General features: G+C 39.9%; 1 long non-coding RNA gene across 1 annotated transcript; it reads left to right on the top strand.

Annotated features, from left to right (window-relative positions):
* The first annotated feature begins 1,943 nt into the window (after positions 1 to 1,943).
* On the top strand, positions 1,944 to 23,952 carry LOC109169497. Its single transcript, XR_002052231.1, has 3 exons — positions 1,944 to 1,955; positions 11,022 to 11,027; positions 23,867 to 23,952. It is a non-coding gene; the product is annotated as an uncharacterized LOC109169497 (long non-coding RNA).
* The last annotated feature ends 254 nt before the right edge of the window (positions 23,953 to 24,206 follow it).

Here is a 24,206-nt window from a genome sequence, read left to right on the forward strand (position 1 = left end):
CGGTTGACTTAAACATTAAAATGACGCACATTAAATACGCAAATCATGCACCTTAAGCACACAAACAAAACACCTTAAGAACAAAAATCACGTACCTTAAGTACACAACAAAGCACCTTAAGAACACAAACCACCCACCTAAGGTTTTAAAATGGCTCACCTTAAGTTTCACACAGCTGACGCACCTTAAGCATACAAATCACGCACCTTAAGAAGGAAAAGAACGCACCTTAAAAAGGAAAATCACGCACCTTAAATTTCAACTACTCACATTAAGCACAAAACTCACGCACCTTAAGCACAAAAATCACACACCTTAAGAAGGAATATCACGCACCTTAAGTTTCAACAACTACTCACATTAAGCACACAACCCACGCACCTTAAGCACAAACCCCACACATCTTAAGCACAAAAATCACGCACCTTAAGAATGAAAACCACGCACCCTAAATTTGACCTAGATGCAAAAATTATCAAATTGCCATATCATTTTTTTTTTAAAAAAAAAAATTGGTAATCCTAGACATTGATTTAAGAAAAATCAATGGCTCAAATTTAACCGCACAACCACACATGGGCGCACCGATCGCATTTGAACCTAATTATATATAGAGTCAATAGTATTAAAAAAAATATATCAGTTTGTGTTAGACAATACTTTGTCTTCTGCAACTTAAATTTTAATAAATGAATATTTATCCCCTTAAATTTATTTTCTAGCTTAAATTGATTTTTTTTTCTTTTAATACAAATAAAATTAATATATAAAAAATATTATTAATTAAAAGGCTCTAATCTAAAAACATAATAAGCTTCAATGCAAGTTATGTCCCTGATTTTATGTCCGTTTTTTCTGTTAACTTTTTTTGTACCTTATGCTATAAATGTTGTACTACATAATTATTTGAACAAAAACATCCCTGACGTTATAACTTCTGTTATCTTTCACATTATTATTACCATGCACATGCATACACAATATCTTTTTCTTATATTCTTCAATTGGTAAGGTTGATTTTATTTAAATTTAATTAAATGTTACCATAGTTATATTTAGTAATATATTATTTCTATAATTCTTACTTCATTAATATTAATATGAATTCTACAATTATATATATATAACTAAGATTTTAATATTAAATATTAATATTGAGCATATATTTTTGCGCATCGCGCATATGAAATACTAGTTGATATTGATATATTTAAAATGACACCCATATTAATATTTTCTTTTTAATTTTTTTAATTAACCTACAATTAAAATAAGTCATAAATGTATGATTCCCAATGCATTGATCTAGTAAATAAAAAACATCATTTAAAGACTTATTTCCAGCGACAGAACTAATACACTACAATGCATAGTTACCATGAGTAGTATTTATAGTTTTATACTCCGTGCTAGTTATTCATAAATAGTATTGGAGTGATGATGTTGTGATTATTTATAGTTTTTTTTTTTTTTTTTTGGGATCCACGGGAAGGGGAACATCCTAATATGTACGACAATCATTGTCTTCATGCACTCTTCTGGCTACGAAAATCCCAAAAACATCTACAATCGGTCTTTGTCGCACTATTCCCATCTTGCGGGGGACTTCATCCAAATTATACAGTTGTATAGATCACGATTCAAAACCACGTCATTTTGATATTAAAAAAATAAAATTCATTGTTTCACGCGTGTATTGGAATAATGAATATTTTTGGATAAAATATTATATTTTATGAGTTAGAATAATGTACTTTGTTCCACGCGTGTGTTGGAATAATGAATATTTTGGGATAAAATATTGTATTTTATAAGTTAAAATAATGTACTTTATGTGTTAAAATGACGTACTATATGTGTTAGAGTAATGTACGTACTTTATATGTGTTAGAATCTAATAATGAATTTTTTGGGTAACAAAATGTATTCTATGAGTTAGAATAATGTATTTTACGTATTAGAATAATGTATTTTATGAGTTAGAATAATTTAGAATGTACTTTATATGTTAGAATAATGGAATTTTTGGGGTAAGATAATGTATTTTATGAATTAGCTTGAATAATATACTTTATGTGTTAGATTAATATATTTTATATGTAAGAATAATGTACTTTATGTATTTTTGGACCATTGTCTACACAAGCAATAGTTATTGCGTGGACTGTGGTCCACACAACTGTGTGGACTTGTGTGGACCACAATCCAAAAAAGACGTCGTTTTGCTTAATTTTATGTTTTCGCGCGTCCAGCTGCAACATACAGTTTTATAACTCATAATGTACATTATTCTAAAATATAATGTACATTATTCTAAAGCATTTTATACATTATTTTAAAACATAATGTACATTATATTACCCAAATGTTTTATTATTCTAACACGTAATGTACATTATTTTAACACATAATGTACATTATTCTAACACGTAATGTACATTCTTCTAAAGCATAATATACATTATTCTTACACATAATGTACATTATTTTTACTCATAATATTCACGATGATGTTTTGGATAGCGTGGACCACGATCCACACAGCTGTATGGACCACGTTTCATACAAAAAATTTGTCCACACACTTGTGTAGATCACAGTCCATGGAATAATGATTGTTATCCATTGTATACCATGCATTGTTACACAATTGAACTCGAGGCTTGGACTATAACCTTGTTTTGATCCATGTATACATGAGTAACATGGGGCACCCATTATTGTCTCGCTAGTTCTTGTCTTCAAGCCTCAATCAAAGTTGGCAAGACGCCTCTAAGACTATCTCCATACTTCTAATTTATAGTGATGGATATATTGGACCCGGAGCGAACCGACCCGGGGAGACGAACCTGAGAAGTCCCCCGGCCCAGTCAAGTGGGCCGTGGCCGAGTCGGCCCAAGGCATCTCGGCCTTGGGCCGAGTCCAGCCACGGGTGGGCTCGGTACACCCAAGCCCACCACCATGGACTCGGCCACTGACGGGCCGGTCCATGGTGGACTCGGCTAGGCCGAGCTCGGCAGCTCGGCCGTGCCGAGTCGGCCCGCCTTGGACCCGGTCCCGGGGGGACCCGGTCAAAGCGGGCCGATCCAACTAACCCCGATCCTAGGGGTGCGGTTGGGGAGTTTTGAGCTGATATAAAAGGACTCCCTCTTGTCCTAACAAGGGGACTGATCACTACCTGATTATTACACAACAGATTCCTAAATTGCTATCTTCTAGCATTATTGTCCTATTAAGTCTTGTAATAGCTTATTAGCGGCAATCAATACAAATATACGGTCCCCAGCGACCTACGGTCCCCGCGACCTTATTATATCTCTGTGTCACATTATTTATTCCGTACGTATACTTATCTGGGTTTAATAGTTCGGGATACCCCCGGGGAATTAAATCCATCATTGGTGCTCTTGTTGAGAGCTGCTGTACAAGCTTAAGCACTCTCCTTATTATCATTCAGCCATAGCGATGGCAAGATCGAGATCCAACTCTCGCAACACAAATAATTCTAGTGACACCCGAGTCACCCCGACCGGGAACGGCCTCAATGGAACCCAGCCCTGCGCCGATGCTGATATTGAGGTCATCTCTCGTAGACTCAAATTCGCTTTAATCAGAAAATTTTCTCAAGACAAGTCATCCATGGCAATTTCACACAAAACCGTGGATGGTAATGGTTTTGGACGGGCATTATATTTGCATCAGGCATGCTTAATCACAAGCATGTGTTGTCAAATTTTGATCATGAGGATATTTTAATTTTTAGACTAGAAGGTTGCTATCATAATAGGCGCAACCAGCGACATTGGAGCAACCACAGCGAGGCTCTTTGCTCAACATGGGTGTAAGGTTATCATTGCTAACACTGACGACCGGAATGACCACTCCGTCTCTGAAGAGATTGGCCTGAAATATGCACTATTCATCCACTACGACGTCAGAATCGAATCCTACGTCCAGCATGCGGTGGGCACCACTGTCTATATGGAGAGTTAGATATCATGTGCAGCAATGCAGGCACCGCAGAGAGCTGCGACACCAGCATCTTGGAAGCTTCAAGCATGAAGTGAGGAAAATATCTTCTTACTCCACTGGTAAAGGATTTCTCTGAAACTCTCTTCTTCTTCTTCGGCTTTAGCGGGGACAGAGGCTTCTGCGGATTCGGCTTTAGCTTCTGGATACAGATTTGACTTCCTTCCCTTCTTCCGCTTGGACCAAGCCTTGAGGCTAAAAGACTCTCGGAAACTGATCTAGCTCCTGAAATATAGAACATTCTTGATCCTTCCTTTTTTTTCTCGGAATTGATCTCAATCTTTTAAGAATTTTCGTTGGTCTTTGTTTATGCCATCCCAGAAAAAATCGAGCTAGTTTTGGAGACGAATGTGACGAAATATAGATGAGCATTCATTCAGCTTATTCCTCTGATCTTTGTGCAGCCCTCTAATTATCCCATTACCCATAACATTTGCCAGACACAATTACACAAACCCATATCCCATAATCATCTCATTATTAAACACACAAATTGTGTGTTATGATTAATTTCTACGTGAAGACAAATGTCTTCTGCTCCAATGATTGAAGCCATGAAATAGGCGCTGAATTTGTTGGCCCCGGACGATTTAAAAGATCCAGATGATTGTTGATCATCATTAAGTCTGAAAATTCTATCAATGTGGATCTTGAGGACAAGGTCTAAAAGGAAAATCATATTGAATATATAAACGTGGATCTGTGATATTTTTCTTCACTCCTTGCAATTTTCCAGCGATGGAAAGGGAAGGTGAGAAATCAGCGCATGCAATGGGTTCCGGGACCACCATAACTCTCCGGCGTTAAACTCGGTTGAATGCTTCAAGGATTAAAAAATCGCAGCCCATACAGAATCTCTAACACCAAAATTCAGAATTATCGGATTATCAACTCCAGGAGCTACATCAGCACATAGCAAAATAGAGCAGAACAACACAAATGGGTGCACGTGTGTACAGATATAGAGGCAGGAGTTGTAGGTTTCGACAGATCCGACAAAAGGTCCTTCTCCTCTTCGTCGTTATCATACTTGCAAGATGTACAAGCGTCGTTATCATACTTGCAAGATGTACGAGCAGCGCCACTATTTTTGTTCGCCGCGTTCGGCAGCATCGTTGAGGCGTCCGAAGACGCAGAATGCAGGTGCGGGCTAAGGAATGTGGCGGTGGCCTTGTTCGTGTGGAAGGATTTTCCAAACGCCTTATTAACGTTCGTACCACAACAATCAAGTTATCACGCAGTGTGGCGTCTCCATCATATCAAATTTGTCTCTTCTCTTTGTGGACTGAGATATTAGACGGGGAGTATTGCAGACTCTTTTGGGTTCTAAGAAACAGAAAACTGACACCATAAACATTACAGAAGATAATTACGAGTAGCTGAAGGAGAAAATAGACAAAGCAGGGAAACCAACAACCGAGATCGCATTTTCCATGGCGAAAATATTGATAGAGCTAATCTGAAATTGATTTTGAAATCGAATGCAAAGGGATCCAGATTCCCGAGGAATTATGGGGTGGAGAAACGTGGTTCGTTAACAGCCTCCATCATCATCATCATTATCATTATTATTATTATTATTATTATTATTATTATTATTATTATTGGTTCGCCCGGGTGGCGTTATGAGGTCCGACCTCACCTAGGCAAAGTAATCAATATATCCATGGTCATGGTTCGTCGTGCGCCCGGCCCTGACCTTGGCATTTCCTAATAGTGGTACAGGGTCCGTCCTCACTCACTATTGGATGGAAGAGCCTATTATTGGCCTATTTCATGCATGTTGGTCCGATCGACAATTTGTTTTATTATAATAAAATAATTGTTCGATTGCAAAATTAACCCAAGTTCGGTAAATTTTACCCTTTCGAGGGGGGAGAGGAGCCAGGACCAAGGACTCTGGACCAACGGTCCCCGAATTGAATTCCAATCCGTTCGATTTCGAAAAAGAAAAAAGAAAGCTTGCTCGCTCAATACCCTAAGGGGGCACGAGGTCCGACCTCGCGTACCAACCCCGACGGAAGAGCTCGGTAGCTTAGTTCGGCAAGACTCGGCCCAAGCGGCTTGCGCACCCTAAGGGGGCACGAGGTCCGACCTCGCGTACCAACCCCGACGGGAGAATCCGATGACTTAGTCCGACAAGACTTGGCTCATGCCGGTAGCGCACCCTAAGGGGGCACGAGGTCCAACCTCGCGTACCAACCCCGACGGAAGAGCTCAGTGGCTTAGTCCGGCAGGACTAGGCCCAAGCGGCTAACGTACCCTAAGGGGGCACGAGGCCCGACCTCGCGTACCAACCCCAACGGAAGAGTTTTTGGACTAAGAGTACCCGTGGCTTAGTCCGGCAGGACCAGGCTCAAGCGGCTAACGTACCCTAAGAGGGCACGAGGTCCGACCTCGCGTACCAACCCCGACGGAGGAGCCCGATGGTTTAGTCCAGGAGGACTAGGCTCATGCGGGTAACATACCCTAAGGGGGCACGAGGTCCGACCTCACGTACCAACCCCGACGGAGGAGCTCGGTGGCTTAGTCCGGCAGGACTCGGCCCAAGCGGCTTGCGCACCCTAAGGGGGCACGAGGTCCGACCTCGCGTACCAACCCCGACGGAAGAGCCCGGTGGCTTAGTCCGGTAGGACTAGGCTCAAGTGGCTAACGTACCCTAAGGGGGCACGAGGTCCGACCTCGCGTACCAACCCCGACGGAGGAGCCCGATGGTTTAGTCCAGGAGGACTAGGCTCATGCGGGTAACATACCCTAAGGGGGCACGAGGTCCGACCTCACGTACCAACCCCGACGGAGGAGCTCGGTGGCTTAGTCCGGCAGGACTCGGCCCAAGCGGCTTGCGCACCCTAAGGGGCACGAGGTCCGACCTCGCGTACCAACCCCGACGGAAGAGCCCGGTGGCTTAGTCCGGTAGGACTAGGCTCAAGTGGCTAACGTACCCTAAGGGGGCACGAGGTCCGACCTCGCGTACCAACCCCGACGGAGGAGCTCGGTGGCTAAGTCCGGTAGGACTCGGCCCAAGCGGCTTGCGCACCCTAAGGGGGCACGAGGTCCGACCTCGCGTACCAACCCCGACGGGAGAGTCCGATGGCTTAGTCCGGCAGGACTTAGCTCATGCGGATGGCGCACCCTAAGGGGGCACGAGGTCCGACCTCGCGTACCAACCCCGACGGAAGAGCCCGGTGGCTTAGTCCGGTAGGACTAGGCTCATGCGGCTAACGTATCCTAAGGGGGCACGAGGTCCGACCTCGCGTACCAACCCCGACGGAGGAGCCCGGTGGCTTAGTCTAGGAGGACTAGGCTCAAGCGGTTAACATAAGGCATTGTGCTAAAAAAAAAAAATAATAAAAAAAATTGAATCAATATGGGAGAGCTGATTGTCCATTCAAAACGCCAAGTCAATACAATGTGCCCACCTCCCGGAGGCAAGAGCATAGAGTATGCCCACCTCCCGAAGGCAAGAGCATAAGGTGTGCCCACCTCCCGGAAGTAAGAGCATAAGGTGTGCCCACCTCCCAGAAGCAAGAGCATAGAGTATGCCCACCTCCCGGAGGCAAGAGCGTAAGGTGTGCCCACCTCCCGGAAGCAAGAGCATAAGATGTGCCCACCTCCGGGAGGGGAAGCATGCTTATCGAAGCAAGGTACAAAAGGACACACCTCCCGGAGGGGGCCATAAAATATGCCCACCTCCCAGAGGGGAGTCATAAAATGTGCCCAACTACCGGAGGGGAGACATAAAATGTGCCCGCCTTGGGCCGAGTCCAGCCACGGGTGGGGTCGGTACACCCGAGCCCACCACCATGGACTCGGCCACTGACGGGCCGGTCCATGGTGGACTCGGCTAGGCCGAGCTCGGCAGCTCGGCCGTGCCGAGTCGGCCCGCCTTGGACCCGGTCCCGGGGGGACCCGGTCAAAGCGGGCCGATCCAACTAACCCCGATCCTAGGGGTGCGGTTGGGGAGTTTTGAGCTGATATAAAAGGACTCCCTCTTGTCCTAACAAGGGGACTGATCACTACCTGATTATTACACAACAGATTCCTAAATTGCTATCTTCTAGCATTATTGTCCTATTAAGTCTTGTAATAGCTTATTAGCGGCAATCAATACAAATATACGGTCCCCAGCGACCTACGGTCCCCGCGACCTTATTATATCTCTGTGTCACATTATTTATTCCGTACGTATACTTATCCGGGTTTAATAATTCGGGATACCCCCGGGGAATTAAATCCATCATATAGTTTTGTGTTTTTAATGTATTAAAAAATTCATATATTTATATAAAATTCTAAATATATGAATTTTAGAATTTTAGAAAGGTACCCGGGTTGGACTTCCATTAGGAAGGTTGTGAGTTCAAGCCTCAGTGGAGGCGTTATTAGCTCTTTGTGTTTCAGTAGGTTGAGAAAGTATATGAACAGATACTACAATGTAATAGAGCTAGTAGCATTCAAAAAAAAATATAAAATTCTAAATTTTTATGATATATTTCTACCCATAGTAGTTTTTCTGGTATAATAGCAAAGAAAATAGTATAGCATGTAATAAAGAGATGAAGAGAAAATTCAAAAATTCATGTTTCCATACTAATTCCGAAGAGAGAGATGATAAGAGATAGAGTTTGTGGATTCTTCTATAATATATTGAGTTTTTGGTCGAAAGAGGAAAAAAATTCGCGTGGAGCAAACTCCCGACCAATTGATGTGTGCCTCTACACACATTGGCTAGGCACGTCGAAGTTTTTTGTTTTTGTTTTCATTATTTTTTTTTTATTGTTTTCTATTTTTATTTTTTTTAGAATTTTCACATGCCTAAATAAAAGAACTTGTAATCATTATTAGGATTGCTTTTATACATGAAATGACATACCAACTCTTTATATTAATAGAGAGATATGCATGCATATAGTCTAAGTAGCTATAGTCATGGAAAAATTAATGATCGAAAGGACCAGACAATAGTTTAAGATTGTGGGGATTATATTATATTCCCTATTACTTTTTAAGAATAAGAAATCACAAGTCACATGGTAGGTGGATTCTTGATTTCCAAGTAAAATTAAAGACTATAAATAAATAAAGCATTTTTGTCATTTATGCTTAATTTTTCTTTGCTTCTTGCACTTTATTCTAATCCTCAATACACAATTAAAATGTTTTATAGAAAACAACATGTGTTTGGTTAGGTTAACATGTCTCACTTGCATGCCTGCAACTTTAATTGTTGCATGCACTCATCTTTGTTCTGTACTATGTATATGTGTACATACCCACTCTAACTATGGCTTTAGTTAGGGATGGAAATAGATCGAGTCGAGCTGAGCTTTCAGGGGGTGTATTCAATTATAACTTTCATAAACTTTTTAAAAAATTTATGAACTTTAAAAGTTTGGAGGTATTCAATTCAAACTTTTAGGGAGTAAGTCAGTTAGTATTCAATTAAGATTTTTAAAGAGTCTTTAAAAGTCGGGTGGTATTAGATTAAGACTATTAAAGAGTCTTAAAAAAGTAATGTGGTATTCAAAAAGTTGTGAATTTGTGTAAACTTTTTAATTTTGGAATTTTTGTAGACTTTTTCTTCTCAAATCGAACCATCAACCTCAATATTTCAAAATTTTCTTTCTACCAACTCGAAATGTTTTCTCTCTCTATTTAAACTCTAATTTTTCTCCCTATTTAAACTTTATAAACCTTATACCTAAATTCAATACAAAAAAATTCATCATTATCATATATTTTCTTCATACCTAAACTCTACCAATTTTTTCTCTCTTCTAAAATTTACAATCTTCGTCTAAAAATTCGAGATAATATTATTTTTGAGAAAATTACACTTTTGGTCCTGTGACTATTGAGGTCTTATTAATTTCAGTACTCGACTTTAAAAACTAACAATTTAGTCCCGTAACTATGCAACTTTTAACACATTTGGTCCACCCAGCCAAATCACCGGCCAAATGTCGCCAGAAAATTGTAAAATCATTTTAATTTGTTTAATTAAGGGGTAAATTGGTCATTTCATATCACTTCCTTCTTCTTCCTGGCAGAGACTGGCGGGCAATGATTACTCCAGGCCATCTCGCCGCCTAATTCTTCCTCGGGACGCCATAACTGAGCGGCTAGAAAACCTAAGAGCGAGCGCGGCAGAGACGGCGAAGGAAACGTCAAAAGATGCGAGCGAGAAAGCGAAGGGCATCAAAACATATGCGTCAAGAAAGAAATTTCCGGTCGGCGGACAGAGCATTTGAAACCGAGGAAGAATCAGACGGCGGCGTGGCTCGGAGGACAGCTGTTCTCCACCATGGTGGTGCGGAAACGGGCGTGGAGTACGAGGAACAAGACAACTACGTTTAAGGTTTTGGGTAGTTGCTCCCGGAATGATCTTCACCGGCATGGGAGTCATAGAAATTTTGACGGAGCTCCAAGAATGGTGATCAATTACTAACATTTATGAAATTATTGAATTTAAAATAAACAAAAACACTAATTCTAATTCTGGAAGTCGCTGCCGATGGACCCTTTTTTTCAAGACTACCTCTAGGAGGCATAGGAAGAGGAGGAAATGAGGAATCTTCCAGTGGGGCATTTGTTGAATTCAATTCTGTGCTAAGGCTTGATGGTATCTTGATGTCAATACAAAATCTGTACTAGTTGACAAATCTATTGGCAGAACAAGTGGGTCAAAATGGGTCAAAATCACTTGTTTAAGTTGTTTCGCTTGATCGGGTACATAATCGCCATAATGTTTCTGCTTGATTGTATGCTACCCTTCAGTTCAGAGCGAAAGGTGTGTTTCTTCGCCCGCCATTTTTGTAGGTGTCCGAGCATTCAGTTCAGAAACAGATGCAAGGAAGAAAAAGAAATGACGTAAAATGATCATTTTGCCCTCATGAATAAATAATTGAAAAAAGTTTATGTTTTTCCGGCGACATTTGACCGATGATTTGGCCGGGTGGACCAAATTTCTTAAAAATTGCATAGTTACGAGACTAAAGTGTTAGTTTTTAAAGTCAAGTGCTCAACTTAACAAGACCCTAATAGTCACAGGATCAAAAGTGTAATTTTCTCTTAAAACTTCATTATTGCTTGTATATTTTGATTTTTTAATTTTTTTTTCTTCAAACTTTTTATCCTTAACTTCTAAACTTTCTCTACGAACTTTTCTCCCTAACTTCTATTGGTCCCAGTAGGGTTAGGGAGTGAGTCTAGAGGGGGGGGGGGGGGGGGGGGAGAGGGAAAGAGAGAGAGAGAGATTTTTTATAGATACACCAAATCGGGCACCCAGCCTAGAGAGTAGAAAAGCAGTCAGGCTCGAGCATGGCACAACACTAGGCAAATCGAGGGAAAAAGCTACATCCAGTATCGTCGCTTGTCATGCGAAGCACCCGGGAGACCAGGCTAGCAGATGAGCGCGTACCCAGACAGGAGATGGCTGGCTCAGGCATAGTGACCAGGACCGATAGTCGGCGTGTCCCCGACTAGGTTCCTTTCAGGATTCGAATGGGTGACCAGGCTCTGTAGTAGGCGTGTCCCTGACTGGGTTCCTCTTGGGACCCGGAAGGGCGACCAGACTCGGTAGTCCCCTCGAGAGGGCCTGGACGGGCGACCAGGCTCAGCGACTGCAACGTCCTTGCCCGAGTGTCTCAGCCTCCCTATTCGGGTTACCTCACTCGACGGCCGGTGCGTCCCCGACCGAGTGCGCACCCAGGAGCGGCTAGCGACAGATTTAGCGGAGATCCCTTTCCTTGTCTAAATAACTTTCTTTTCCAGCTTTGGCAGCTGTTAGAATTAATTATGGTAGATTTCATAGCCGATTTGGCTCTACCTTTTGACCTACTTTCCTTGTAGAAAACTAGTTCTCTTGTATAAATACTCCCACGGGGTCATCGTGTAAAAGTTTAAAACTCTCTTGGAATAACACCGCATTATTCTCTCTTAACTACACCTAGTTCAGTCACAAAACCTAAGTGTTTACGGCAGTGTTGGCCAGCCGAACGGTTACCCATAAGCCGTAAAACTAACATTGGTGTCGTCTGTGAGAATCGAAACTAGAAGTCCCCGTCTCTAAGCTTTGCTAATGGCTCGTACACGACGTAGCAGTCGAAACGCCGGTCAAAATGCTATCGCCCCGGCAGTTAATAGGCATGTCACTGTCATCGCGAACACGGAGGCAACCTGGTAGTAGTCGTGTCTCCGTAAGAGATATGAGAGAATAGCTGATCCATCGCACTCCTGGTGAACGGTTGGTCGCATGTACCGAGCATGTTGTCGCACCGATCCACGAAGCACCGAGGGGCGACCCTCCGTTGCCGGTCGCTCAGGCCCAACCAACTCTGGCGGATTTGTTGGCACATGCATTTGATGCATATGCGCATGAAGGGGGCCAAGTGCCCCACGCCGTCCATTCTTGACCTGCGTAGTTGGTTCTTGATGTTCGCTCTTTTGGATTAGCTCAATTGTCTTAAGATAGTTTAATTGTGTTGGGATGAACCCCGGATTTTGTCGTTCTCAAGGGATGGCCGCTCGGAGTTACCCCTAAGTTGCTAATTTTGGAAAGTAAAGACATCGATGATGTTTGCAAGCATGTCACGCACACACAATTGAATAACGTCATAGTGAATTAACAAAATGAATGCTAACAAATAATGAACAAAATGATAAACAAGTAGTGTTGAATTGCTTAGTGTGGATGAAGATGCTTAGGAGATCATTTGACATAGGGAAAGAGGATGTCATTGCTAAGTCTAGGGAGTGGTTTATGTCCTTTCGTAACTTAGACTACTAGGACTTTACTTAGATTTTCACCTAAGCCTTTCCTCGAATACCTTGCCTTCAACTCCTTCCTAACCAAGCCCCATAGGGTTCCTTGAGCTAGGAAATGCTAAGGATAGGAGCTTGGGTTGACCTAGCATAGGTCAATCCCTCAACACCATAGGAGGTGATCAAGTTCCTAGGATCCATACAAGAAAACCTCAACATCAAGACATAGAAGCAATGTTATCAATCAATCCCTAATTTGAGAACTAAGTCATAGAAGCATCATCAACACACACTTTCACAATCCAAACCCTAACTAGACTAGCCTATAATAGACATGGAAATCATAAGAGCATTCATAGATCTAACCCTAGCAAAGAAAATAGAATAGAAAAGAGTTTAAATTATACCCAAAATGTAGATTAGGAAAATGAAATCAAGTCTTGCAAGATCTCTTGAAATGGAGTTTGTCAAGCTCTTCTTTCAATCAATCTCTCAAGAACTAAGCTTGAATCATCAAATATACCCTACAAAAGTGTTTTCTCTCTAATTCTAAATGCTAAGCTATCAAATTCTCTATCTAAAATTGGTGTCTCCCTTACAAAACTGATCTAAAACACTTTAAATAGCCTCACTTTTCATTTCCTTTCGCAGCCCCATCAACGCAACCTCCAATGCCTGGACAATGTGCGTTGTCCGGGAACTTACTCCGGCCAACGTGCGTCACAACGCACGTTGTGCTAGGCGTGAAGTTTCTGGAAATCAGCCAAGTTTGCGTCTCGCCACAACATGTGCTGCAACGCACGTTGTGGACTCGTTGCTAGGTCCCGACTTGTCTTCTTATCCCGCTTTCATTCCGGTTGTGCCACTTTGCCTCGTTTAAGCCCGAAACTTACCTAAAAACCTGTAAAACATAAAGTGCGGTGCTAATTTCCAATATAATGCAAATCATAGCTAATTGGCACAATATTGCTACACAAATGATTTCTTTTAGCCTAGAATTCACCCTAAATGGACCTTAAAAGTGTGCGTCTTTGACACTTATCACAAGTTTCCACACTTTAGCCTTGCTTGACCTCAAGCAAGTTTCAATCAAACTAATAATCACATAAGTGTCAAAGATACACCTAACCTTACTCAATGTTAACTTAATTCATCCAAAGGTCAATCAAGATAAGTGTCATGCCAACGGATTGGGTGAAGTCCCCCACATTATGTAATAAATATGCTAGTCATGCACCCCTACTAAACTACTCAAGGAATATACTAAGGAAGCCTTAAATTTTAATCAAAAGAAGGTTACACTCTCACACCATTCACCAAGCATGCAATCCAAATTGGTATTCACCACTCATCTTGCAAAGGCCTATAGCCAAGCCACACTAGTGGGAACAATGTGTACAAACCAACCGACTCCATCCTTATACCGCCAAGGTCTTTTACAAGAAATTAAATTAATGGTTTGGCATGGGGCACTCACCAACCTTAAGCCAAGGTCCGATTTCCTTCGGCACGAAACTCCGTGTTTTAACTCCGGGGAAACTTTTTGTGGTCCCGACTTAAGCGTTGGTTCTCACATACTTCCACCCCTTATGCCAAGGATCGACTTCCCGCAGCATAGATCTCTATGTTTTTATCCGAGGAAGTCTTTCATGATCCCGACATAAGCAATGGCTCCCTCTTTTTGCTCTCTTTTTTCTCATCTCCTAAGACATCACCATGGGACAACCGACTTCACGTAGAGCTCTACACTTTTTTGAAGACAGTGCAATGGAATTGCCCCAAATCCTAGCGAGATGGCTTACCTCTTTTTTTTTATCTCACGGGACGGTCATTTATTTTAGGTATTTTGCCTTTTCCTCATCGCCATTCCCTCCTTCTACACTCATGTTTTTTTCTTTTTGGGATAAGGGAATTTTTCTCACTTCTCACCTCAAAGCTTCACCTTTTGCCCCATACTTTGCCAAATTAGATTCATTCCCGACCTTGCTTCTCTTATCTTTCTAAGATTCGAAAGTACACACTCCCACTTCGAGAGATCGTTTACTAAGGTCTAAGCAAGATAGGAGGTGAATTCATACAAGCATGCATCAAATGTAAACCTAAATGACTTATCTATGCAATTCTTCACTTGGCTGTAGAGGGGCTATAGCTTCCAAAGGATATTTCAAAAGTAAAAGTTTCGGACGGGAACATCACTATCACATTTACCACATAATATGAACAACAACGCACACTCCAAATCTAACACACTCGTCAATCAAGCACCAACGAATCAATTAAGTAACATGAGACATTTAAGCACAAGGTGCTTCCCTTTCCACACTTTAAACCGAACATCACCCTCGATGTTCTTTAAACTGAAGGTGGACAAGGAAAATTAATGTCACAACAAAAGTGTTTGTCCCTTTCCACACTTTAGGATTTTTACGGGACTCGGGTGAATTTGAAAACTAATCCCTTGCAATAAAATAAAGCCAATTAAGCATATGCACAATAACAAGATTTCCACACTTTAGAATTACAACATAGGGCCTATCAAGTTAAGGGATAGAAATTTGTCACCAATTGTAATGCATATCCCTTTAATATGGAAATCATTCGCCTTTGCCCTTTAAAAAGAAAGCTTCATGAAAAAATTGGTTAGTGGCAGTGGATCTTCAAAAATAAGACTGATGAAGCAGGGAACGTTGCTCGAAACAAAGCCATGCTAGTTGCTCAGGGATACACTCAGATAGAAGGAATTGATTACGATGAAACTTTTCCTCCTGTTGCTAGGCTGGAATCAACCAGAATTCTATTGACTATTGCATGCATTCTGGGTTTCACACTGTTTTAGATGGCACGGTACATCGGCATCGTGAGCTCGATCGTTTAACTTCACGATCGCAATCAAAGTTGGAAAACAAACTCGCGAAGACATCGGATCTACTCCCTTATGTTGACGACTCTCGCAACACAAGGAGTGGGGGGGGGGGGGCTGGTGATAGGATTGTAGGGCAACTCCCTCGACATACGGAGCTCGTCTACTAAAGTACTTCCCGAGCAAAGTGACCTTCCCGGCCTTGTTATCGTTAGACCTTCGGGTCCTCTAGCGCCCCGAGCACTTCCCGAGCAAAGTGACATTCTCGGTCCCGTTATCGTTAGACCTTCAGGTCTCCTAGCGCCTAGCGCTTTCCGGTCAAAGCGACCTTCCCGATCTCGTTATCGTTAGACCTTCGGGCCCTCTATCGCTTCGAGCGTCAACCTTCAGGTCTCCTAGCGCCTAGCGTTTCCCGGGCAAAGTAACCTTCCTGGTTTCGTTATCGTTAGACCTTTGGGTCTCCTAGCGCCCCGCCGCTTGGGGGCTCTCGGTTCGTAAATCGATCATAAAAGAAGAAAACTCCTCAATCAGTCGATTTTGGTTCTCAAAGACGCATCATAGTGATTAATGTGATAACCAAAACCAACCAAGCATGACCGGCTAAGAACGATCTTTTAGTTGAGCAATTTAGGTCAAGATTTGACCGAACTCAAACCGGTTACGACCAGTGGGGCCGAGTGAAGGGCATTGGGAAAATGATTCCCGCTGGTGATCCATACGATCAGTTGAGGTCCCTAGACCGTGAACAAAACCCAATCTCTTGAGTGGTCAGTTTCCATCCTTAGATCGTAATCAAATCCAATCTCCTGATTGGTGAAACTCGATCTTTAGATCGGTATAGTTTGATCTTTTACATCGTAGAAAGTTCGATCCCTAGATCGTGAGTAAACCCAATCCTATAATTGGTAAATCTCCCGACCGCAATTAATCTGATCTCCTAATAATACCGAAATCCAATCCCGTGATTAGTAAAGTTAGATCTTCCGATCGTAATTAATCCGACCTCCTGGTCATACCTAGCATCCCGATCGCTAGATCGGTAAAGTAGACCTCTAGACCGCGGTTGACCCGATCTACCGACCATAGCTAGCATCCCGATTGCCAAATTGGTAGATTTTGACTTCTTGAATCGTGTTTTAAATTCGATTCTTAGATCGGTAGAACTCAAACAACCCCTTGTAGTCCAAAAGATTGTGCCTAAGGTTGTGCTCTTTTTTCCTTAGCTAAAAATTTTTTCCACTGGGTTTTTTCTTAGCCTAAGGTTTTTAACGAGACAACTGGCATACGTCGCAGACTGTATCGTCAGTTTTTTCAGCCCGAACCCTTCCTCATTAACTCATTGTCAGGGCACGGACTGGGGGATACTTGATACGAAATATACTCCGGATTTAACCTCCTCGTATGCATATGATAGGCATATTTTACACTCTTATTTTATGTACATCTTTATAATCTTTTTGCATTAGTTATTTATAATTATATATTAATTATTTATTTTAGAATTTAATTAATTAATTAGTGTTTTAAAATAATATTTAGTTATTAATTCAAGTTTTGAGTCCATTAAGTTCTTAACCCAATTCCTTAATTTTATGTTAAGCTTAAGTCCATAATATTTTGGCCCAAATCTTAGCACGAAGACAAAACAAAATTTAAGGCAAATTATACCGTACACCCGGGCGCACAATGCATTGTGCACCCTGACTCAAATCGACGTCGTTTTGTACCTTTTTTGCGTGTCTGCTATTAACCTCTTAAAAACAAATTCACGTTTTGAATGTACATAATTGTATAACAGAATACACATAATTTTATACTTGAAAACACAGAATTTTATAACTGAATAGACATAATCTTTTTTGAAAGGATAATACACATAATCTAACATAATACATAATATACATAAACTCTTAACATAATACACATAAACTCTTAACATAATACACATAAACTCTTAACTCTTTAAAAAAAAAAAATTATATTTCGAATGTACATAATTATATAATAGAATGCACATAATTTTATACCTGAAAACACATAATTTTATACCTGGAAACACATAATTTTATAACTGAAAATTCTCATATTTCAAATGTACAGAATTATAATAGAATGCACAGAATTTTATACTTGAAATTAACAAACCGACGTCGTTTTTGGAGGCGCGGCGCATATAACCCTGGTGCACGGTATAACGATTGAAAATTTAACATTATATTTATATTGCTTCTTTCTTTCATTTCGTACAGACCATGTGGCGCAACAGCGAAAATATTAAAAGCACTTCGTCAATTACAGCGCTATTCCGACGGTATTATTACAAGAATTTTCGAAAGACCATGTCGTGCGGCACAAAAACAGGAAACGGATGGTAGGAAAATGATTGAAAAATATTCTAAGAGTAGTATAAATACTAAATAGGGAAGGTTTTCTATTGTAAGACGTTCATTCTCCTCCTTCTAGATTATCTTAATTCTTATGTCTTTGAAGTTGTTATCAATGGCCCTGCGTGGCTAATTTTCTTTAGCTTGGTTTGGTAAATTGAAGCTCCGGAATTGATTATGCTGTGAGATTATTTATTTATTTTTGTTATATAATTTTTATGCATTTGAGTATTAAATATTCTTCTAAATTATTTGAATAGTTGTATCATTTAATTCTTAGGAAGGCCTACTAGTTATTTATTTGATATGATTATTTGTTATATTAGTTAATGTTGTGCTACAAATTTTTCTAATTTCAGTATCAACTGAGATTAACTATTGACAGCTTTAGTGATAATTGGTCTCAGGTAGAATATTTTCTTAATTTAAATGCAACCGCTTGTGCTTGTGTTATTTACTTTGTTGGTTTTCCTATAGTTCCTATTGCTGCTATTAAATTAAATCTATAACACTTGTCTTAGATTGTTTAGTAGTTTGGGGTAATTAAACCGCTTGTGCTTTAATTACCTACAACTAAGGGAAAATGGAAATGAAATAATTTCACGACAAATATTCAATTGCATATTAATTGCCTTTTGAATCAATGATCAGTGCTAAATTCCGGTGGTGGATATTGACTAACCAAGGTTTTTTATTATAAGTGCTTTCAATATTTTGTCTTCATCGTTTTATTCGTTTACTTACTTTGATTATCAATTTCGTACCAAACCCCGTTCCTTTTAATTTGAGCACATACAGTAAACTAGTTACTCCTCGTGGGATCGATCCTTACTCCCGCTACTACGTGTGTAAAGTTTTAATTTAGGAGCCTACGACTTCTCGCCAGCATTGTGCTCCTGCTTGGGTCGTGGTCAAACAGTTCGAGTCATGGTCCAGGTTAACAGGTCAAAGTCAACGGGTCAAGTCCTATATAAAAGGCATTAGCCCTCATTGTACGGGGGGGCCCGCTTTCCTTTCCACGATCATCCCTCTCTATACTAGCATTTCTCTCTACTCTCTCTAGAGATTCAAGAACTAAATTGAATAAAAGACCTCCTTAAGCTACATTTATGGGTCTTCCCATTGTTATTATTCTACTATTCTCATACATGCTTTATACACAATGGAATACACATAAAATACATAGATGAATTATCCACATCATAATATATATATATATATATATATATATATATATATATATATATATATATATATATATAGGGTTGCATTCACATGCAAACCCCCTTAAAATACAATCATGAGGACAAAATCTAGCCATAGGATGTGTTTAGATGGACGGATTAGATGTAGAGTGAGTAATAAAATGCAGATTCCTATTTAACGGAAAAAAGGACAATAATGGGAATGCATAGCCCACGCAATTAAGGAAAAGATTATATTAGTATACTAGTATTTGTCCCGTGCGATGCACGGAAAATATGTTATAAAAATATATCCTATATGAGGTTTATTCATATATAAAATTTTTGTTATTTAATAATTATTATGTGTGAATTCCTATGATAAAATTATGAACATAAATATATTTACAATTAAAATAATATTTAAGGTGGGTAAACTATATTAAAAATTTAGTACATAGCATTTAATATTACAAATTTTTAAGAACTTAGTAAACTACAATAGTAATTGAATTACAATTTTAGAGTCACCACGGATCAAAATTTTTAGACCTTTGAGATTTCTAACTCTAGATGTAGCAACATACAATTGACCTTTAAAGACCAAAATCACAATCTTAATTAGTTCGAACATTGATTTTTTCTTCCAAATACTATCGAATTAAGTGTGTAATCACTAAAAGATGAGAACTAATAATTCGAGAATATAATCTTAATGTTACTAAGCCTACTTCACGTCAATTAAGTTGGAGAGTGTTGTTGGATAGTATCCGATGAATCCACGAATAACGCATCTTTGTCTCCGTAGTCCTCAATATGCGCATCAACCATCTTAAATATTAGGCCGCCTAGCTATGCCATATATTAATTTCAAACTTATGAACTTTGGGGTTGCATGCAATAAAAAGTATATTTTAAATATACTAAGGGTACATTATATATGTATGTAAGGTACTTTCAATATAAAAATAATGTATTTTTAATATATTAAAAATGTATTTTATATTCATGATCCGTACAATTATGTGGACCATCGTTCACACAATAATTTGCCTGTAGAAATAAAAATATAAATAAAAATAAAAATATAAATATAAATATATATATATATATATATTAGAAATTGTCCGTGGAAATTATTATCATTATTATTATTACAATTATTATTATTATTGTTATTGTTATTATAATTAACAATATTATTATGGTCTTGTGAAAATTTAATGTTGATTATCACCATTTAATTTTCACAAGACCATATGGCTTTATTATATATAGGATTTATCAAAAAATAAGGAGTTTTAATTATAGTAGGATTGGACTACAACTCTAGCAACGCAATACCATTCCTCAAGATTTGCGAGCAATTTTTTTTCCTGGCGTGGAAGCATGAAACCGAACACAGACACCATGGATGGCGCGTAATCCCAAGAAATTACGATGCGAACCCAGACTTCATGGACGACGCAACCCCAGGTAATTAAGTCGTAGAACTGAGCACTATTATTCTATTTCATTTGAGGAATTATGAACACTGCGATTTGTGTGTTATAATTTGTTTTGGGGTCCAAAGTAATACTGGGGAGGGGGTGAAAGCTGAATACTGGGGAGGGGGTGAACACTAGTAGGCTAGGTTTATGAACAAGCTGAAAACAAAGCTGAATACTGGGGAGGGGGTGAAACGCTTATTTCGTCGTGTGCACACGCTGTGCGATGGGTGTGCACACATGTGGTCTAGATGCATTGTGCGAACATTTGGAAGAACATTGTGTGTTATAATTTTTTTTGGGAGCCAAAAATAATGCATATACGACTTGGTCTGCACTGGTAGTCTAAGTTTTTGCATGCGAACACACACACGCACACATGTGCCACGTTCATGATTTCTTTTAATTTTATTTTAGGGCAGAAAAGGTTTAATTTTAATAAATTCAAAAAAAATTAAATGGTTGTGATCATATTAATTACATATCCTAGTGCTTGTTAAATATAATCTAATATCTTGTGGAAATGTATACGTTCTTTTTATTAAGAAGAGTAAAATACATTTTTGGTCCTAGGCTTATAGTGGCACAGACAATTTTAGTCATCTTTAAAAAAATCAGACAATTTATGAACACTCTTATTGTAACGAGGACAATTTTCGTCCTCCGTCAATATTTCCGTTAGATGCCCCGTTTGAATAGGGATAATTGCGTCTTTTCAACAACAGACCCATTTTCTCTCTGTTTCTCTCTATTCACGAAAACAACAACAACAATGGCAGCCACAATACCACCCATCCTCAACCTTCTTCTTCCTTGCCAACAACAAACAAGTTTAATCCACCAACAACCCCCATCTCCTCCTCTCTTCCCGGCTCTCTCTCTCTCTCTCTCTCTCTCTCTCTCTCTCTCTCTCTCTCTCTCTCTCTCTCTCTCTCTCTCTCTCTCTCTCTCTCTCTCCTCAATGGCAAATCGACAGTAGCACAGCTCACCAACAGCTGGAACTCTCCACCGTCGGCATCCTCTGGTTTTCCGGTGAAGCGGCGACAGGGTGCGGTAGTGGCAATGAGAGAAGTCCCTCTAGCAGCGACGAGCTCCGCTTCCCCTCTCTTTATCTTCTTGTCGTCGACGGCGGCAACGACGGTCTTCCTCGACGAGCTCCGGCAACCTTTGGTCCTTTCTAGCGTGTATCAGACATGGGGCGCTCCAGATCCGGCAATGACGACCTTTGTTTCCGACAGTGGCATGCTAGTTCAATTTTTTAGGCTAAAATCACCCCAAAGCTCCTGTTGCCGCCGCCATTGATTGCCCAGAACAGATCCTCTCCCATGGAGTTCACGGTCAGCTTCAACGTGCGAAAACTCCCAGATCCGAGCAGATGCGTTTCAAATCCTAGATCCGAACAGATCTGAGCCTTCGTCGCCGCCGCCGCCACCACTCTCATCCGCACGCCCGCCTCCTCCACCCAGAAAACTTGGCCACAATCAAAACCCTAGCTTGTTAATTTTCTTTGCGATAGCTGTGAAGTCTCAGATCGATGTGAATTTGGGGAAGAAAATTGGATTGAGGTTGGGGAAGAAACGAACAAGAAGGGTTTGTTTGGGGAAGAAATCTAATCGGAAGTTAAACCCCTACCAAAACAAAGGAAATTGAAGGGTGAGTTCGTTGAGATCTCCAATTCTACGATGGATTTTTTTTTTTTTTTCGTTTGGTCAGTAGTCAGAAATCAGTAAGAGGGAAGGAAGAAGGAATGAGGAAGGAGGAAGGAGGTCTAAAAAGACGAAATTGCCCCTATCTAAGAAGCCATCTAACGGGAATATTGACGGAGGACCAAAATTGTCCCCGTCACAATAAGAGTGTCCACAAATTGTCTGATTTTTTTAAAAAGGACTAAAATTGTCCGTGCCACTATAAGTCTAGGACCAAAAATGTCTTTTTCTCTATTAAGAATGATGAATGTTTATTCATTGGGTGAAGAATGAAGTATGAGTATAAACCATATCAAATCGTGTGCACACAATGAACGATCTGTGTGCATGGTCAAATATTAGTAGACAACTAGATAGGACAAAGTGTAGGTTGTTAGTTTCCGAATGACACATGTCACATTAAATTGCGTAATGTGTGTGTTTATGGTCGAATATGTGTGATTACAAGTAATTAAGACAGGTGTTTAATTGACACAATACTTTCTAGTAACAATATGATGATGATCTGTTTAGTTGGTGTGGCAAACAGAATGTTGGTGGGCTAGATGAATGTGTAATGGACGTTTCCGTACATGGTACAAAGCTTTGGAGACCAGAATGCGACCAACAAATTCAACCATTTGCGGTGCAGTATTTCAAAACAGTAGAACAGGAATTGATTTTGAAGTAGTTGGAGTGCGTACTAAATAGACTGCAGATCATTTTGTTTAAAATAATTGAATAAATCAAAGGAAACAGTACATGGTTGTTGAATTTACTATGTATGCATGAATATATAAAATTTATTATAGTTAATATTTTTAGTACGTGAATAACAAACTTGAGATACTGTGTCTGTGTGTGCACAGAGGCTACCACATGTGTGCGCATGTAGTTTTAAGATCAAAATAACACAATTAGAACTGGAAAATCACGTTTAATACTCACTTTGTTTTTTTTTTTTTTTAATAAAATGACATAATTGAATAAATCGAAGGAAACAATACCTAGTTGTTGAATGAACTATGCATGCAGGAAAATACAAAATTTATTACAGTTCATATTCTTTAGTACGTGAATAACAAACTTGAGATACTGTGTGTGCACAGATGCTCCTACGTTTAGACAGAGCACCACTAATATGCAATGCCCATAACCAACTGGTGCACACGTATATAATGAGCCAAATGATACATCCACTATTTCACAAGGATACATGAACACTGTGCACCCACATAGCTACATTATGTTCAAAAATGGAGACCACATACAAGTACGGACGATGATTTAATCACTGATCAAAACAAAGGGAAATAGCATTACGAATTAAATCTGCCTCCAAAAGACCAAATAGATACAATAGGTGCAATGATATTGCAAGTGTCAAAAAGTTAACATCAAAGCCTAACCCAGGATCAATAAAGTTCTCCCAAAAATTGAGCTAATCGAAACTTCACCATCAGGAGAACTTAGAAAAAACAGATCTAAGTAATCCCAACTCTAAACTTTCAAAAATTTGCCTAATGCAACACCATAATAGTTTTTCATGTTCAAACCAACAAAAAAGTAGTGTCTAAAATGGTCCTTGTAACATCTTCTCTCACTTTTCCCGTGTGAGATAACTGCGAAAAAGAACATTTTTGAATTCAATTGCGACTCGTCGCTATCTAGCGTTCAACTCCTTCAGTGCATCCACAGGAGGTTTACCTTTATCCGAGTGGTCATACTGGGACACTTTGTGCATTCTTCTTCTGTTGACTCAAACTATGGGGCATTCCATGCTGGATCAACTGGTAGCCTTCGTAGAAAACCT

Source organism: Ipomoea nil, unplaced genomic scaffold, assembly GCF_001879475.1.
Source record: "Ipomoea nil cultivar Tokyo-kokei standard unplaced genomic scaffold, Asagao_1.1 scaffold3314, whole genome shotgun sequence".
In the NCBI taxonomy this organism is placed as follows: domain Eukaryota; kingdom Viridiplantae; phylum Streptophyta; class Magnoliopsida; order Solanales; family Convolvulaceae; genus Ipomoea; species Ipomoea nil.